A 16,993-nucleotide genomic window follows, 5' to 3' on the forward strand; every position below is an offset into this window, starting at 1 on the left:
GCAATAAATAAAAAGTTCCATTTAGTAAAATATATTCATAAATGTGACCATTTATATTTTGTTCTGCAAAGTGCTTACAAGTAGTCAATACTTTTTTAATTATTTGTAATCTAACACAAAAACACAAAAGTGTCAATATAATGGCTATTGTACCATAATTCACATCTATGACAAGGACCAATATTCAATTCACATTCCTACCTCTATTTTTTGGTAATTATAAAACATAGCAAAATTACTACAACTTCACATATGTTTCCCAATCATCTAGACAGCAGAGAAAATTAAAGTGTCATATTGTCATGTTTCATTAACCAAAGAAAAAGTAACATATACTATTCCAAGTGTCATTATAGTGACCTGGGGAGAATTTCATGTACTAAATGTAATCCTGCCAGCACTGTAATTAATGTAATGAATTATGGGCAGTATACAAATTGTCATACATTGTCAAAATGATAATTTATGCTAGCAGTAATGCAGAGTTTATAGTGGGCTATAACTAATTAGATTATTCTGTACATGAATAAACATAACGTTAATAACAGGTTTATTGATTGTATATAAGCGATATATATACATTGTGTAAATTGTACAATCCACCAATTGCTTATAACACGTTAACTCAACATATATTTAACACTTATAGCTGTTGATGGTTTCAAAATGTTAGAGATCACACTATGACCATATATGCTTGATTGAAATATCCTTATGATTTTATGGGTTAACATCTCATTGGTTGTTGTAGAAAAAATCACTAAGAATGACTGGTGAAATCACAATATCATCATTCATTATAAAGTGACTGGTGACATCACTAATGTTGTTTATAGATGTCTAATCAATCTTAATTAAAATTTCACTGATAAACATGGACTTAAACGTTCAAGTCATACTGTTATATTTAGTGCATTGATATGATGAGTAGTGGCGTCTATTGCAATGCCTAGCTGGATTTTTAGTGGTAAGATATTTAGGGCATTTTTATGTCCAAAACTGTTTATGGACTGCTGACGTTTGGTTTAATATTTCTGTGATATTTGCCATGACATACTCGCAGGTATATGAGTTATAAGAAGAATATATACTGATACTTAAAACTGAAGAAAACTACAAACTAAATTGAACTGCGTAATAAAAGAACATGAAAGAAAGGTTTAATAAAATGAAAATTAAAAAATGTTTAAATAAAAAAGTTTTTGATTAACAGTAATTTTATCACTTTAATGTTATGTGTTTCCTGGAGTAAGCATTGACTGCATTAGGGTGTTGTACTCGAAATTTTTCATTGGCCATTTCTAAGGTTTGGGTAGAGTGGGTTTCCTGATGATAGAATATGGGTCAAGGCAATAGTTTTATGTGTAGGCATGTTAATGATAAAAGGAAAATATTTCACTTCTCCTCATTAGTGACATGGAACTAGCATGGCAATTAAACAGGAAAAATGTACACAGGTTAGATAACAATTAGACCTGATGGATTCAAATCATTATGGTTGGTAGTCATTATCTATACTAGCCATTCTTGGGTGGATAATACCTATAGTCACAACATACTACAAAATCTAGACACATATTGTATATGTGGGTCTTTTCATAGTTAAGATTGGATGTTAGAAGATTATCTTGAGATATACTCAAGCTTTGACCATTTTAGGTCAGGAGAAAAATGTCATAGAAGAAGACAGGTGACTGCTCCTAGACATTACATTAATACTTGACTATTCGGATTATTCTTTTTGGATGTTAATAGAATTGTTTAGTGGCTAAATGGCTCTTGGGAATGACTTAAGACATTTCCAAAAGTCAGATTAAAAGTAATTTCTTCATTCCTAATCAGGTCACAAGAACAACATTATACTGTATTTCCTTTCACTAGAAGAAGCAGAGGGCTCTGGCAACTTTGTCTATGTATTGAAATTTAAAAAAAAAAATCATAGTAAATAATAATAAAAAAATATTGCATACATTTTAATATTTTGTTTAAAACTATGTAATGTTTGTAATATAGAATAATCATGAAAAGTAATCTCTCGTAGATGAGATTTGTCATTTATATGATAAATCCACCCATCAAACAAATTATTTGTACACTGAATCACTTTTTGCAGTTTAGGAGAGATGATTTCAGCTAAGCAGAAGTCCAAGGCACTAAAATTCACAATGAAATCTAGCTTTTATTTTTCACTTATTTAAAATAAAAAAATAAAAAGGCTAAATTTATTGGCCATGTACAGCCTTTTTCAAAACAAATTTAACACAAGCTTTATTGGGAATTCTGGTACCTTAGACTTTTCCTACATTATACATGGTAATCAAGTAGGAGGTCATATCAAGCTCAGCATCGAGAAACATGGTACTTATATTACAAATATATTTTAAGCTACAGGAAATTTATAGTAAAAATTGATCATAAACATAAAATACAAGTTCATTCAATAAAAAGTTACTTATTCCATTCACAAACAATTTTTATTCATTCAGTTCAAATGATTTATTCTACCACGAACTCAAGTTACTGATTGTGAATTATAGACCCCTGTTGTAAAATTCCATGGGGATCTTAATTTTTTTTCAAGCTGATCCAGCTCATAAGGTACACAAATACATACTTCTGAGCAAAGCCTTATCTTAATGTAATTTATTTAGATTTGTGAATGATATTAATTACAGATTTAGAGCAACTTGTATTATAGGTTTACAAAATCTATAGTCTCTCAAAGTTTAAAAGATAGAAAATTCTAAAAACAAAATGAAATACACAATAAAAAACAAAATGTTTCGCAGTACCCACCTAATGTTTCTGTGTTAGCGTATTTGTGTGTGCGGTCGTATCACGAGTCCCCCATTTCTCTATGGAAAGTAGTAATGGAACAATGGAGCCGCCAGAGTCTACAAGTCATATCCTGTAGACTCCATTCACATTTGCATTTAGGATAATGCAAAAAAGTAGCATTTTCTTAATAAGAAATTGTTCGCGTGGATGTTGCAAGCAAAAATATTTCACACTGTAGATGTGCCGGATGAAAAGAAAACTTAGAAAGGTCCATTGTACAGATTGAAAATGCCTTTAGTGGACCAGTCAGATCTATTTAGATACATCTAGGTTGAAAAGGTTGTAGCTAATGATAGACAGTAAAGAACATAAAAGATAAAGCAATGGAAGATATGGAAAATGTTTGTGACACGAGAGGTTGAAACTTGCACTCTTATGTGCAGGAGTTCATTATTTTGAAATGGAAAACTAAGACATCAAAATACACCTGGAATTTATTTACTACTTTTGCATGATATTAAAAATGAAAAATAATATTTCCTTTTGATTTGGGAAAACATCTGGGCACAGTTGGGTGAGGCCTCAAATATTTGAATTTTAATATAATCCTGAGAGGCATGTATGTATATGAAATACATGGCCATGTCGATAGAAACCTGCCAATTCCTATTCTTTTCTGCCAATAAAAATAACAAAATAATTCTCACTAATTATTACTTCAGATGCTTCAGGGAATTCATTTGTTGAAGAATAGAAAAACAAGATCTTATGACTGACCTAAGGAGTTTTAATTTCGGCACAGTGTATTGCATGAAGTTGTTCTATACAATTTCAGATGAAGAACGCAACGAGTAAGTAAAAACTGATCAAAACCTTAGTGAAAACTTTTCACAAGACAATTTAATTTAGAAACAAAACTTTCAGGGTGAAGATTCTTTAGTCATCTAGGCATGAGAATTTGAGAAGGGTCTAAAGATTCCACCGCCCATTATTCGGGACAAGTACTATGAATAACGTATCCTGGTTGGCGGGACACATAGGTTTAAACTAACCCCCCTGATTTATTGTACAGCAACCTTCTCATTTATAAAATATGTATAAGAAGCAACTTATTAGTACTGAATTTTGCTTGTTCACCTCAGTCTATTTCAAGCTTTACAACCTACTGCTTACTCCATTAAGCAGGACATGACATCTATGCCATTCTAATAAAGCTTTGCTCCAAGCTAAGATGTGAACAATAGTTCATATCAATCATGCAGGCTGAAAAAGGAAATATAATAATATGATGGAAATCACAGAACAAAGAAAAGCCTGAACACTCTTACCAATTTGTAAGACATCTAATCTCGTAATTTAAGGAGCAGACAGAAATGTATTCTATTGATTAGGCTAGTTATACTGTACGTGATTAATGTGCCAGTCACTACACAGTATAGATATGATAGAGATTTGTGAGTAGCTACGCAAGTGACCAGTGGCCTTCCAGAGGTTAACAAAAGCTCTTCTGTGGCTAGTATGCATTCATATACAAATACACATTCCATTTATTGAAATAGGTCTAGTCTTTGTGTCACAAGTACCATTTCAATTTAGGGCTCCTTTTTAAAAATTCTGCTCAGACTTAGAGATTTCTTTTAAGAAATGATACTATTACATAGAAATACAAAACGTGTGTTTGTGACAGTAGCTAAATCATTACTAGGAAAGTCACATGGGAGCTGTGTGACTGGAGTAGACACTCTGTACAATGCCAGTTTTCTTGGAAAAGAAATGTTGAATATTGATTGGGTTGATCATATTCATGTAGTTCATTGTTAGGTGTTTCTTGACCATGGATGTCTCGAGGTGGAAAACACCATATGTTCAAAATTTGAAGCTCACATGTCTAGAATCCACCTGCCATGTACTGTATTTTCATCCCTTCTGGTGAACATACAGTATTGTGCAAAAGCTTTAGGCCAGTGTGTAGAAAAAATGCTGCTAAACAAGAATCATTTCAAAAATTGAAGTATTAAAAATTTATTTGTATCAATGAACAAAATGCAAAATGAATGAACAAAAAAAAACCTAAATCAAAACAATATTTTGGGTGATCACCCTATGCCTTCAAAAGAACACCAATTTTTACTTTTGTAAGATTATAAACAGGTGAATTAGTAATTATATGTAACAGGTGATGAGTGTAATAATTTTCATATGTAGGTCAGTCATTAACTGAAAAAAAACACATGGAGGTTTAAAACAGGTTGACGAACAAGCTTTGTTACAAAAGGTAAGGTTTCAGAAGGAAGATTCATGTCCCAGGTCATAGAACATGGCAAGAATGAGCAAAGTACTGAGCACAGCAACATGGTAGTGATACTGCATCAGCAAGGTTTTTCCAAAGCAAGAGTTTTTAAAGCAGACCACAGTTTCTAAAAGTGCTGTAAAAGCGCTTTGATGAAGCACCAAGAAATGGGCAATGTTGCAGATTGCAGACGCAGTAGTAGGCCAAGGAAACTTCGTGCAGCAGATGAAAAACACATCGTGCTTACTTTACCCCTCGAAGTCGGAGGATGTTCAGCTGTGGCATCAGCTCACAAATGGCAGCAACTAGTGTTATCCAGCTACACTCATCCACTGTTTGAAGCAGTTTGTCCATAAATTGTCTTCATAGAAGAATTGTAGTCAAACAGTCATACCTTCCACATTGAAACAAGACCAAGAAACTCAAATATACACAAAAACATAGGAAATGTTGTGTGGTGCAGAAAAATGGCAGGAGGTCATCTGGTCCGATGATTCAAAATTTGGAATTTTAAGCTGTAGGAGAAGGTACTATTTTCGCTGAAGGGCTAGGGAGCAGTACAATAATGAGTGTTTGCAGATAACAGTGATGCATAGTGGAGGTTCCTTGCATGTTTGTGTCTGCATTTCAGTAAATGGAGTTGGGGAGTTGGTAACATTTAAAGAGGATATCTGGGACATTATAAAAAAAAGGCATGTAGTTGCTAACAGAGTCAACTACTTGCCTGTTGTGCCCAGCACCGGTCATTGACTGCTCCTGCCAGAGATTCAGCTTCTTGTTGTCAACAGATCAAATAAGGTCCAGGAAGCATTAGCCATAAAATTACATAGCCTTTATTCACATACAACATTAAAAAGCGTTAAAAAGAGATACATAGCCAATATGCTACTACAAGGAAAATACAACCTACTCGGATAAGTATCTGGAAAAAACCATGCCATGCAGATAACATTCCAAGGAAGAAGCTAACGTCAAACGTGCATATACTCTTTTTACTCTTCAATTACTCCATGTTGGTAATAGTTCATATGGAGAGTGGGGGCAGCATTATTATTAGGTCTTAGGACCAGCTTATGTATGCACTTATGCACCTTACATTTAATGCTGGCCACTTTATGTTCTGATTTACTCTATACACTTTTATTCCTCATTATCTGATATCAGCTTGGCAACACGACCATGTTACATATGCACAGCATGCACTTTTTTTTACTGTGGATCAAACTATATGTGTACCTTTACCTTAGATTTCTAGATGTAACCTCTTTGGTAGTATTTTGCATATTTTATGCATATGTGTTCAGGAGTGTAATTCACTTTGTGCTAGGGTACCACTAATGTTATCTGCATTGCATGTTTTTTCCAGATGCTTATCTGAGTAGGGTGTATGTTCCTTATAGTAGCATATTGGAAAAGTATCTTTTTTAAAGCTTTTTAATGTTGTTGAATATGAATAAAGGCTATGTAATTTTATGGCTAATGCTTCCTGGACCTTATTTGATGTGATTCATTTTGGGAAGTGCCATCTATTTAGGCCCGCTATATTTGGATATACTCTTGTCAACAGAGCAGCGTTTTTTCTTCCTGTTGGTAGGGCGGGACTACTGGTTTCTTGCTTATTGGCTGCCGGCTCTCTGCTGCCTTATTGGGGGAAGCCGGCTGTCAATCAGCATGACACCAGTAGTTCCGCCCAGTCAACAGGAAGAGAAACTACTGCTCTGTTGACAAGGAGAAGTTGCATCTCTGGCAGGAGCAGTCAATGACCAGCGCCGGGTACAACAGGCAGTAGTTGCCTCAACTACATGCCTTTTTTTTTTTTAAGTCCGGGATATTCACGTTAATGGTGTCTTCAATACTGAGTAATACAGCAGAAAACCATGTAATACAGCATATATCATGTAATACCATCAGGGAAGCAGCTGTCTGGTTCCAAATTTAATGTATTCTGCAGCAGGACAACATCCCCAAACATACAGCCAATATAATTAAGAGCTATCTTGAGCATAAAGAAAAATTAGGAGTCTTGGAAATAATGATATGGCCTCACAAAGCCCTAACCTCAATATCATCGAGTTTGTCTGGGATTACATGAAGAGAAAGAAGGATTTGTGTAAGCCTACATCCGCAAAAGATCTGTGATTCTTCAAGATGTTTGGAACAACTTTCCTGCCGAGTTCCTTCATAATCTATGTGCACGTGTACCTAGAAGAATTGATGCTGTTTTGAAGTAGGACAGTCATACCAAATATTGATTTGATTTAGATTTTTCTTTTGCCCATTCATTTTTGCACACTTTACTTCTGTATTACAAAACATTCTTATTTTGCAGTATTTGTTTCACACTTTAACCCTTTTGCATAGTCCTATAATCTAAAAAAAATGAAAGTTTGCAAAACAAATACTATGCAAATAAAAAAAAATACCCCACAAATACTCTGCCTGGTACAACCCAAGATCTTCCTAAAGCCCATCTCCACTGCCTATATCAAATCAAAGGGACTGAGACCAAAGAAAGTACCCATTCTAACACTTATTTGAATTTATGAAATTAGAGATTAAAGAAATATAAATTGTATTTCTACTGTTTAGTCGAAATAAGATAAAGAAATAAAAAATACTATAAAATATTCCAAAAACAAACCAATATGTCATGAAAAAAATGTGCAAAATTTTGTTTGGTAGACAAAAAAATAAAAAGGGTATTTTGTTCATATCATTACAAGTTACATGATATTGTTGCTTATTGGTACCCAATTCCTGACTTTTTCCTCTAAGCATCTGGTATGATCTAGTAGATATTTATCTATTAAAATACATGTTGGTTAATAAGTATAGATGAACACAGTTGAAAAGATTGAATAAAAACATGAATTAAACTGTGATGGCCCTTACTGAGAGACTGGAGCCCTTGAAGCAGTCAATGGGTTGAGGTTTGAAGTTGAACATATTTCTAGCTCATTTCAAAAACTAAAAATCACATGGTATTAAAAAGATATAAGCTATACATAACACAAAGGAAAGAGGAGAACCCAGTCACCACACTACTAAATTTACTGCTAAACCACAGCATCATACTGTAAATTTTCACTGTGGTGTGTTAATGATCTGAGGTTAAGTAGATGTATGTGCTATAGAAACTACTCCAGCTGTGGAGGTAGTGTTAAATTCAAGCACTTGTTAAGAATCTAAGTGACTTTATACCTTGACTTACATGTAATAAACCAAAGCATTCGGTCAAAAATGTGCTGAGCTGGCTGAAGCTCTGAAAACTGAATGCATTGAAGGCCATTTCACTGTGAACAGCTCAAAATCCGAACATCTTTATGCATGAACATGAATGCACATCATAGCAGTGTGATTTTATTTGGGGGAGAAAGGTGGAAATTGTAAAAAGGATCTAGTATTATTAGGATTCTGAGCAAGAATTTATCATCTCCCTGATGTGAATGCTGGAGAACCAAGCAATTCAGGGAAAGAAAGCAGAAAACAGGTCAACTCCCTCCTAGCAGCATTAATCATTAACAACAGGGGACATCTACTTGGCGCTAACACAATGTTCTTGTTGCACAAAGCCAAACCTTTCTAAATCTATAGATTGATAATTCAGTATGAAAAGATGAAAGGGAGATTGATAATGAACTAGAGATTGATCCTGCATAAAAGGACTGCGTGTGATAGTTCAAGTCCAGTGATACCAATATTTTGAATTTCTATTTGCAAATGTATATTTGGATAAGGTTTACCAATAGCTTATCTAAAGAAACGCCTATACAGAAAAACATCATTTTTATGAGTATATATGCTACTAGTCATTTTGAAAGTTGCACTGTAGAAGATGAGTTATAGTGTGATGCAGAGCCTTTTCAACATCAGTGATAAGAGCTGATTTGCATTAAATAAGGAATAAGTCCGTATACTGTAAATCAGAATGAGATTGGTAGAACAATAAGTATCTGGTAGAAGGTTTACACAGTAAAATATTGATATTTGCAGATGATACAAAACTACGTAAAGCAGTCAATACAAGAGAAGATAGTATTCTGCTACAGATGGATCTGGATAAGTTGGAAACTTGGGCCAAAAGGTGGCAGATGCGGTTTAACAATGATAAATGTAAGGTTATACACATGGGAAGAAGGAATCAATATCACCATTACACACTGAACAGGAAACCACTGGGTAAATCTGACATGGAGAAGGACTTGGGGATCCTAGTTAATGATAAGCTTACCTGGAGCAGCCAGTGCCAGGCAGCGGCTGCCAAGGCAAACAGGATCATGGGGTGCATTAAAAGAGGTCTGGATACACAAGATGAGAGCATTATACTGCCTCTGTACAAATCTCTGGTTAGACAGCACATGGAGTGATGTGTACAGATTTAGGCACTGGTGCTCAGGAAGGATATAATGGAACTAGAGTGAGCACAAAGAAGGGCAACAAAATTAATAAAGAGGATGAGGGAACTACAATACCCAGAGAGATTAGCAAAATTGACAACAGAGGGGCGAAGTGATAACCATGTATAAGTATATAAAGGGACAATACAAATATCTCTCTGAGGATCTATTTATGCCAAGGAAGGTGTCGGTCACAAGGGGGCATACTCCGCATCTGGAGGAGAGAAGGTGTTTCCACCAAAATAGAAGAGGATTCTTTAAGGTTAGGGCAGTGAGAATCTTGAATTCTTTGCCTGAGGAGGAGGTGATGGCGAACACAGTCGAGGGGTTCAAGAGAGGCCTGGATGTCTTCCTGGAGAGTAACAATATTGTATCTTACAGTGATTAGGTTCTTTAGAAGGATGTAGATCTGGGGGATTGTGATGGAATATAGGCTGAACTGGATGGAGAAATGTCTTTTTTCGGCCTTGCTAACTATGTTATTATGCTATAGGAACTCAGTGCATGGACTGGGTGGTGGCTCTCCCGACCTGAGCGTGACAGCTTCATGTATTTCTATGCAGAAATACATACAAATTTATTGTATGCAGCGTTTTACAACATGTGAACATTCCCTAAATATCTGCTTGCTAACAGCTATTCCTCTCGATCCTGCTTACACATGCACACTTGATTTACACAAAGGGGAACAAGTCGTCAATTTGGAGGGGGAATAAGCAGCTGCCAGACACTTCTGGAAGTAGGTTGATGCATTTCAACATGCCCAATGCTTTTTCAGCTCCATCGTTTGTTGCAGGAGTGCTTGTAGGCCATTTATTCATAGAACTGCCCTACAGAATTTGGCAGATGCAGTTGACTTTACTGAAATATGTATGGGGATAGTTATGCAGTTTTTACCATATGAGAAGGAAAGGGAAAAATGAGAGGAAAGGTCAAGTTCAGGGACAGTTCAGTTTCCATGCTGATAATGAATTTGATAAATGCTTCTCTAAGGTATTTGTAGTGACCTCAAAACTCTATATCATAGTCAAAACAGTTCAAAAGTCAGTGGATCAAACCAGTGGAAAGAAATTAATGATTTGTTAACTTGGTGCTGAGGATTTGATAAATATTTCCATAATTATTTCATTTATGGAAGATTTTTCACCCTAATCTTGTGAATAGCATCACTGGTACATATGGACTCTATATACGCGGCCTGTTAGATCACATTGGGTAGTTATCATTACGTTCATTTGGTAAGGTGTGAATGGTGATCATTAAGAAGCATATGGCTTATTATTCTAATGTGCAAATTTTGAGACTTAAGGACCTCATGAGATCCATTAGCAGGCCCTAAATACATATTCTGTCATCTCACTTGGAAATGCCGCCAACAGTTTGAGCGCACTGAATTGACAGCCTGATAAGAGCCACTCTTAGTTCACCATGTTTCTTCATAGCAGAGAAAATTGCGAGATGTAATAACTCTCTTTAGAACATACAAATTGCATAAATGCATATTTATAACAGCCAAATGACAGTACAAATTGTCTAGAAAAATGTAATCTACTTGGGTCTGTTCAGAACATCGATGCTATTCTCAGTGAAATCAGCTTTGTGATAAAATGAGAAAATTGATATAGTTACAACAGCCAAATCCGCTTTAGTGATGAAAAGGTTAATTATCCTGTGTGTCTTTGTTTCACTTGAGAAACTTTCAAGGTATGCTGATGCATGGTGGAGTTGTTTCAGACATTTTTCAGACTGAAAATTTGTTCCTTACTTTACGTTGTTTTGTTTTTTTACTGTAGTATGTGCATGGATTTCTGCAAGACCCTTTACAGGCATTTCTGCAACTAATCTCCCTTACTAGACAAATGCCACGTAAAGTCATATTGTGATGTCTGTATTTCACGCAAGTTTTTTATTCATTTTACTCATTTATACAGCACCATTAATTCCACAGCGCTTTAGGGCTCATACTCACTTGCGAGTGACTCGCACGATTGTCGTGAAAGTCTCTCGCATGAAAACCTGGCCCTGCCGCCGGCACTCGGACTGGAGTGTGCGGCTACATGTATTTCTATGCAGCCACACGCTCCGGTCCCAGTGACGGTGGCAGTGCCAGGTTTTCATGCGAGTCTCTCGCAAGTGAGTATGAGCCCTTACAGACATTATCCCTGCTGTCCCCGATGGGGCTCACAATCTTAATTCGCTATCAGTATTTCTTCTGAATGTGGGCTGAAACTGGAGTACCCGGAGGAAACCCACACAAACATGTGGAGAATATACAAACTCCTTTCAGATGTTGTCCTTGGTGGGATTTGAACCCAGGACATGAGCGCTGCAAGGCTGCAGTGATAACCACTGAGCCACCGCGCTGCCCTCAGTGCTATTGTATTTTTATGGAAATAAAAACACATTAAAAAGTTGTAAAATTTGTGCTGAAATTTTCAAGCCGTTTCAAGCAATTTTGCCCAAATGGATGGCGCTGGGGAGGATCTCAGGTGGCATCGGGTCTTGGCTATGCCAGTCCATCATATTGGTCAAAAGTGTTGTCGTTCCAGAGGAGCATAGAGGAGCCTCAGTGAATTCTGCAAATTTTAATCCTACATGCCCCTCGTTAAAGGAAATCAGTCAGCAGGTCTTTGCTATGTAATCTGAAGACAGCAGGAGATAGAGGCTAAAACACAGATTTCAAAGCTGTATCACTATTTCAGCTGTGTGCTGTTGTTTACTTACAATGAAGTTTTTTTCACCAGGTTATTATCATTGCTGCGACATGTCTCACATGCTTGCCTGACTTACCATAGCCCCTCCACTAATAAGCAGTCAACAGACAATATACAGAGAGAGCCTGGTGTTGGTGGGGATAACATTCTGAGCTTTCGAACATGCTACATCTAGGAACTCTGATTATGTCACAACTGCTGCACCCAGCAAACTAAAGGTACTGTCACACTTAGCGATGCACCAGCGATCCCGACCAGCGATATGATGCGGTCAGGATCACTGGTACATCGCTAAGTGGTCGCTAGTGATCTGCCACACAGGCAGATCTCACCAGCGACATAGCAGGGGTCGGGGGTCGCTACTTACCTGTCAGATGAGGCGATCCTGACATCCGCCCGCGTCCACGCGTCGCTCGTCGGCGCCACAGGAAGCCCAGCAGGAAGCTGACGACGAGAAACAGCCCAGGACGTTCTCGCGCGATCAGCGATAACCAGCGGGGGAGCGGTCGGAGGTAAGTATCAGACATAGCGATATCGCTAGCAATATCGCTGCAGCGTCACAAAAACCAGTGACGTTATAGCGAAATTGCTAGCGATATCGCTTAGTGTGACAGGGCCTTAGATGATAAATTGTTGGAATCATGGTGTCTTTTTTCCTACTTTATGCTCATATCAGATGAACTAGCAAAAACCTGGTGACAGATTCCCATGTACATTGGGGCTCACAATCTAAATTCCTTCTCATTAAGCTTTTGGAGTGAACGGGGAAAACATACCAACTCCTTGCAGATGCTGTCCTTGGTGGGATTTGAACCCAAGAACCCAGTTTTGCATAGAAACTATGCAACCCACTGAGCCACTGTGCTGCTTTCTTTGCAATTGGTAGAGAAAAATGAAACACTTTTTTTTGCGTTTGAGAAAAATCACTGGTGTTTGAATGAGGCCTAAATAATCACATATTTTTAGCAATATCTGAGGAAAGCTTCTCGCATTGCATAATATATTTAATTGCACTTCTACATTTGTATTGCTTTGCTAGTACCATATTCAAATTCTGCAACACTTGTGGCTGCAGCCTGTTCCGCTAATCACTGGGCACAGTCAGCTAAATACGAGACCAATTGGAACCATTTGAAAAAGTATTTGAAGAAGCCGTCTTCACTCTAGTGCTTAGACAATAATGTGGAACAGATGGCAACGTATGAAACTTAAACATTGGCAAAAGGACGTGGAATGCCATAAATTAAAGACAAGATTTTTTCATGAAGCTACTAATTAGTTGCAAACTTCCAATAATGGAGCGTGTTGCAGCCAGTAAGTTTTGCATACAGTGGGTGTTAGAGCTATTTTGAGCTTTTCATCTTCAGGCGAAGCATAGCACAGATAAATGTGATTCAGCCCACTTGCCTTCCTACCACCTCTAAATATCATTTGCCTGTTGTGTCAATTATAATCTGCACATCGGAGATATTTCAGCGAAATTGCATTCAATTACTTTCCATTTATATTTTCTTCATTCATACGATTCTCTGGAAGTGTTAGCACTGAGATGCCTGTTGTATTTGGGACTGAGAAGCATTCTTTATGCCAGACTCATAACAAAATTACAGGAAACATGCGGAGAATTAGCTAATATAGTCCCAGATGTATATAGCATGAGTCTGTGCTGAGACCTCTGATGAAATATGCATTAGTCTATAAATGCAATGGAGAAAACAGCTTTAAAATGTTTAATTCACAGACGGAATGGCTGCTTCACAGATGACGCAAGACAAAATAGATGAAAAACATTATAGAAGACCTGTCACTTGTAATCAATGTCATTTTATTAACCTGGTGTAAATGCCACTATTGTCCTGAATCTGGTGAGTGTTTGTTTTATGCTCCTGGGTTTCTCCATCTGCGAAATATATTGCCCTATTTTTCCTATATACAGTGGGGAAAATAACTATTTGATACACTGCCGATTTTGCAAGTTTTCCCACCTACAAAGAATGGAGAGGTCTGTAATTTTTATCGTAGGTGCAAGGTGCACTTCGACTGTGAGAGGCAGAATCTTTAAAAAAAAATCCAGAAAAAAAACATAGTATGATTTTTAAATAGTTAAATTGCATTTTATTTATTAAATAAGTTTTTGATCACCCACCAACAAGCAAGAATTGTGGGTCTCACAGAACTGTTAGGGCCCTGTCACACATAGCGATGCACCAGCGATCCTGACAACGATATGACCTTGTCAGGATCGCTGGTGTATCGCTACATCATCGCTGGTGAGCTGCCAAACAGACAGCTTCACCAGCGATCAGCACCAGCGACTCCTGGGTAATAACACACATCGCTTAGTTACCCACTGTGTACCTTAGTTACCAGCGCGCTGGTGCAGGGAGCTGGTAACCAAGATACACATCGGGTTTCTAAGCGGCGCGCAGCACTTAAGAAACCCGATGTGTACCTTAGTTACCAGCGCGCTGGTGCAGGGAGCTGGTAACCAAGATACACATCGGGTTTCTAAGCGGCGCGCAGCACTTAAGAAACCCGATGTGTACCTTGGTTACCAGCTCCCTGCACCAGCGCGCTGGTAACTAAGGTACACATCGGGTTTCTAAGCACTGCGCGCCACTTAGAAACCCGATGTGTACCTTAGTTATCAGCGACAGCTCGCTGATCGCTGGTCTCCAACCTACCACACACAGTGATGCGTGCTGGCCAGCGGGAGACCAGCGATGTCAAAAATGTCCTCCTGGCCATTCCAGGACGATCAGCAATACCCGGGAGGGGGGCCGGTCGCTGGTAAGTGTCACACACAGCGATCTCGCTGGTGACATTGCTGTTGCGTCACAAAACTTGTGACTCAGCAGCGATCTTGCTAGCGAGATCGCTGTGTGTGAAGGGGGCTTTAGTTTTTCTTTAAGAAGCCCTCCTATGCTGCCCTATCTGTATTAATTGCACCTATTTGAACTTAACTGTATAAAAGACATCTGTCCACACATTCAATCACACACCTTCCTCTCCATCATGGTAAAGAACAAAGAGCTGTCTAAGAACACCGGGGACAAAATTGTAGTAGACCTGCACAGGGCTGGGATGGTCTACAGCAGGGGTCCCCAACCGCCGGTCCGTGGCCCAGCACCGGGCCGCTGCAGTGCCCTTGCCGGTCCGCGGACACAAGGTGAGCCAGGGGCGGTCAGTGGCATAGCGGGGGCTGGGGCGGCGCGCAGCAGCTCTTAGCGGCGGCCAGGGAGCGATCAAGCAGCTCCGCTGCCTGCAAGAGGGAATAGCAGGAGCGGAGCTGCAAGGACCCGTCCAGCTTCCTGCCCGCCGCCCGCGCTTCCTGTCTCTGACTGACACAGAGAGGAGTGCGGCCGCTGCTGTGTCAGAGCGAGGAAGCGCGGGCGGCGGGCAGGTGAGAGGAGAGAGGTGGTGTCTGTGTGTATATGTATGTCTGTCTGTGTGTGTGTGTATAATGTGTGTACATGTATGTCTGTGTGTGTGTTGGTCTGTGTTTGTGTAGCCTGGCCCTGGAGGAGATGGGGACATGAGGAGAAGGCCATGAGGGGAGTGATGGGGTGAAGGCAATGATGGGGAGAGGGGAGTGATGGGGTGAAGGCAGTGATGGGGAGAAGGGAGTGATGGGGTGAAGGCAATGATGGGGAGAAGGGAGTGATAGGGTGAAGGCAGTGATGGGGAGAAGGGAGTGATGGGGTGAAGGCAATGATGGGGAGAGGGGAGTGATGGGGTGAAGGCAATGATGGGGAGAAGGGAGTGATGGGGTGAAGGCAATGATGGGGAGAAGGGAGTGATGGGGTGAAGGCAATGATGGGGAGAAGGGAGTGATGGGGTGAAGGCAGTGATGGGGAGAAGGGAGTGATGGGGTGAAGGCAATGATGGGGAGAAGGGAGTGATGGGGTGAAGGCAATGATGGGGAGAGGGGAGTGATGGGGTGAAGGCAATGATGGGGAGAAGGGAGTGATGGGGTGAAGGCAATGATGGGGAGAAGGGAGTGATGGGGTGAAGGCAGTGATGGGGAGAAGGGAGTGATGGGGTGAAGGCAATGATGGGGAGAAGGGAGTGATGGGGTGAAGGCAATGATGGGGAGAGGGGAGTGATGGGGTGAAGGCAATGATGGAGAGACGGCAGTGATGGGGTGAAGGCAATGATGGGGAGAAGGGAGTGATGGGGTGAAGGCAATGATGGAGAGATGGCAGTGATGGGGTGAAGGCAATGATGGGGAGACAGCAGTGATGGGGTGAATGCAATGATGGGGAGATGGCAGTGATGGGGTGAAGGCAATGATGGAGAGACAGCAGTGATGGGGTGAAGGCAATGATGGAGAGATGGCAGTGATGGGGTGAAGGCAATGATGGAGAGATGGCAGTGATGGGGTGAAGGCAATGATGGGGAGAGGGGAATGATGGGGTGAAGGCAATGATGGGGAGAAGGGGGTGATGGAGCACTTATTCAAAACCTATGGTGAGTTGAGTCACATTATAAATGTTATTTAATTATAAGTATGCACTGCTACACTACAACCGTGTCCATAGCCCCGCCCCCTTATGACCAAAGCCCCGCCCCTGCCACACCTCCATCCCCGCCCTGCCGGGCCATGGAAGAATGGTCTGGCTTGAAACCGGTCCCCGGTGCAAAAAAGGTTGGGGACCACTGGTCTACAGGACAATAGGCCAGTAGCTTGGTGAGAAGGCAACAACAATTATTAGAAAATGTAAGAAACACAAGATGACTGTCAATCTTCCTCGTTTTGGGGCTCCATGAAAGATCTTGCCTCGTGGGGTAAGGATGATTCTGAGAAAGGTCTG

At 39.5% G+C, this 16,993-nt stretch overlaps 1 protein-coding gene across 6 annotated transcripts in view; it reads right to left on the minus strand.

The window, feature by feature from the left end:
- Window positions 1–16,993, minus strand: part of SEMA6A (semaphorin 6A) — a 322,215-nt gene that overhangs the window by 91,967 nt on the left and 213,255 nt on the right. The window lies entirely within an intron of this gene.

The sequence above is a fragment of the Dendrobates tinctorius genome, unplaced genomic scaffold (assembly GCF_039654945.1).
Source record: "Dendrobates tinctorius isolate UK_male_01 unplaced genomic scaffold, ASM3965494v1 ptg000003l, whole genome shotgun sequence".
In the NCBI taxonomy this organism is placed as follows: domain Eukaryota; kingdom Metazoa; phylum Chordata; class Amphibia; order Anura; family Dendrobatidae; genus Dendrobates; species Dendrobates tinctorius.